This window comes from Castanea sativa, chromosome 1 (assembly GCF_040712315.1).
Source record: "Castanea sativa cultivar Marrone di Chiusa Pesio chromosome 1, ASM4071231v1".
Taxonomy (NCBI): domain Eukaryota; kingdom Viridiplantae; phylum Streptophyta; class Magnoliopsida; order Fagales; family Fagaceae; genus Castanea; species Castanea sativa.
This window is the reverse complement of record NC_134013.1, coordinates 28,344,218-28,347,657: the sequence shown is the minus strand read 5'-3', so window position 1 is coordinate 28,347,657 and position 3,440 is coordinate 28,344,218.

The following is a 3,440-nucleotide window of genomic DNA, read 5'->3' as shown; positions in this document are numbered from 1 at the left end:
TTTCAGGTGTTTTGTCACATCACAAAAAATGTTTTAGAAAATATTTTAAGGTGTTAGGTGGTATTTCTGAAAATCCTCTAAAAAACACATTCTTTCACATTTTCTCAGCTTCCAAACAAATATTATAATAGGAAATCTGAATATATAAGCCAAATCAACAATAAAACATAACAAAAAAAATTCAGTCTTTCTCAAAAATAAGCACGAATCGTGAGAGAGGGAGAGGGAGAGAGAGATTGAGAGAAAGAGAGAGGTAAAGGACCACAAATCGGTGGGTGGGTCTGAAGGAGGCGAGATAGGTAGGTGGGTCTGATAGCGGCGAGATCAGTGGGTTGGTTCAAAGGAGGCGACGGTGACGGTGACGGCGATGAGATTGGTTTGTGGATTAGAGATCGTGGGTGGGTCTGATAGCTTCTCGGCTTTGGTTGGTCAAAGGGAAAGAGAGAGGAAGAGAGAAGAGAAAGCTTCCTTGACCAGCGATGTAGATCTATGGCGAAGACGATGACGGTTTGGTGAGGCTGAGGCATGAACCTGCGGTGTGATCAAACTAGCGAAGGTTGGGTTTTCTTCTTCACTTTCCCTTATAGCTCTCTCTCTGTCTTCAGGTGTGTGAGTCCGCATGGAGGGAACGAGGACAACGATCTGACCGAAGAGGATGTGCTTGGGAATCACTTCAGGTGGAGTGTGCTTGAGCTCTCTCTTACTCTCTCTCTTCATGTGTGTTTTCCGAAAATTCACTGAAGATAAAATAAGAGTGTAAACGATTTTTCAGCCAAAAGGGATTATTTTCCAATCAATGTGTACCATATTTTTCATTTGACCTTATTTTTTGTAGTTACCAAACACACATAAAGATGTAAAATAATTTCCTAAAAGTGTTTTTAGGCAAAACACACACAGCTTAAGTCTGTGTTTGTTTCAGTGTAAAATATTTTCCGAGTGGAAAATAATTTCAGGTGAAAATATTTTCGAGAAAGGAAAATATTTTCTAGTGTTTGGTTGTATTTTAAAAAATACTTTAAAAAATATTTTTTGGTGTTTGGTTGTGTTCTTGAATATACTATAAAAAACACATTACTCAAATTTTCTCACATTTTCTCAGCTTTCAAACAAATATATAATATCATTTTTCAAAATATAAACACAAAACAAACCAAACCCAACAAAAAAATTCATCAAATCCTGTCAAATAGAGAGAAGAAGGAAGAGAGACCGGTGCGATTGGGTTCGATCTCGCGGTGGAGGGGACTGGGTTTGATCACGCGGCGGAGGCAACTGGGTTCGATCTCGTGGAATGGTGGGTTTGACGAATGGATTCATAGGAGTGGGTTTGACGAATGGGTTTTCTGTGTTTGAGGGATGGGTGTGGTGGGGTTTGAGAAATGGGTTTGCAGAATGGGTTCATCGGAGTTGTGGGTTCGTCGGAGTGGTGGGTTCTTTGGGGTGGGTTTTCTGGGTTTCAGGAATGGGTATTGCTCGACGAAGATGGAGGAAACTTCTGGCGAGGGTGGGTTTGAATAGATGGGTCGATCAAAGGTGTGTGGGTCACTTGGTGTGTGGCTCGGACTGGCGTGAGGGAGACGGTTGAGCTCGGACTGGCAGTGGAGCTCGACTGGTGTGAGGGAGAGAGCGAGAACCCGAGAGTGCGTGAGAGACGAAAATTAGAGACGAAAATGAATTGAAGGTAAAATAGAAATGGAAATTGTTTTCAGTCTGGAAATGGCTATTTTACAGTCAATAGGAAGTGATTTTTAGTTTGACCAAATTTTCTTTGGCTGCCAAACACACGCAAATGCTTAAAATATTTATTGAAACTCATTTACCGTCCAACCAAACACAGCCTAAATAAATTAACATTTACACTAAAAGGCCAAAAAGGCCCAGAGCATTAATTAGCAAAAGCAAATTAGAGTAAAAAAAAACACTAATGATCTAATCATGAAAGTGGTGTATTCGAGAAGGTGGTCTCCTCTGCAGGCAGGTCCACCCACAGCCCACAGGTCCATTCCTATAGTACGTGGTCCCCACCACGGAAACAAACAATACCCAGACCTTACCCTACACTACACTTTCGACAATCATTTTCCCTCCTCGGCAAAACTGTGATCAGAGAATGTCTACTCTCTGTCATACAACATTACCTGTTTACTCGAGCCAGTACACTATTCTCTGCTATCACTCTCTCCAACTTACTTACTATTCTATAACCTATGATATGCTTTTTTAATCCCTTCTCACCTCAGTGGTGTGTAAATGTGTAATTTAATAAATAAATAAATTGCATTTCTACCTGCAACTCTACACATGTAGGATCATTCTGATTTCTGATGTGTATCCTTGCAATTGAATTGAGGGATTGCATAGATTTAAATTAATCCATTAAAAAACAAACTTAGGTACATAGTTTTTCACAATAATTGTGTCAAGGGTTATTAAGGTGATAACATCTTATTCATATAAATATATGGTTAATGCTATCACCACTATTATACTTCAATAACAATAAATTACATTAATAGTTGTGAAAAAAAATTATAAACAAAATCATGTACAAGTTTGTATTGCTAAATAAATCGATTTGTAAAGGAGTTTGCCATTTATGAGCAAATCCCACTTTGAAAATGACACAACTTGATTGAAAATTGGGACAAAAAACCTAAGTTAATCCTATGATTTACTCAAGTTCTATAGATTGATAATGCATTTGAGTATGTAAAATGTGAAGTTCAACTCATAGTTTTGCTGTGTAGTTGGCATTAAGCTCTTGAGAATTAAAGAATCCATTCTAACCCCCACCACCCCCCCCCCCCCCAAAACAAAGAATTGCGAAATACTTTGTTGGAGCGCTCATTGATGAACATTAGACAATTTTTTTTTTTTTGATAGGAACATTAGTCAAGTTAATTATATAATATTCTTGAAATATTCATTTAAATTTTTTTTTTAAAATCAGGGGCAGAGTGAGAGACTTGGGATGAATTCAAGACTACATTTACCTTTCAAGCTTTACATCTCATCTTTTAATATATTGATATATTCTCATGGGAAAGAGATCATACAAATTATTTTCAATATTAAATTGTATCTCTTCCATGATTAAGCATCAAATGACAAGTGAACAATCACTTCATGAGAAGAGAAAATGCTAGAACAAGAGTCCAACAGTGTTAAGATTCAAATTGAGTAAGGATTGACAATCTCAATTTTATATTATATCTTCATTTGTTTTTAATTAGATAATTGATATGATGTGAAAAATAGATCAGGTCGAGTCAACTTGTTTATTTTTTATTATTTTAAGTCTTGTCTTTACCACTTGGTAAGTTATTCAATAAATTATTTCGTGTGACAATAAAAAAATTTAACAATAATTAATCCCACAATAAGTAGACATATAGTCATCAAAGTGTAATTTAAATACCATGATTGATCCCACGAGA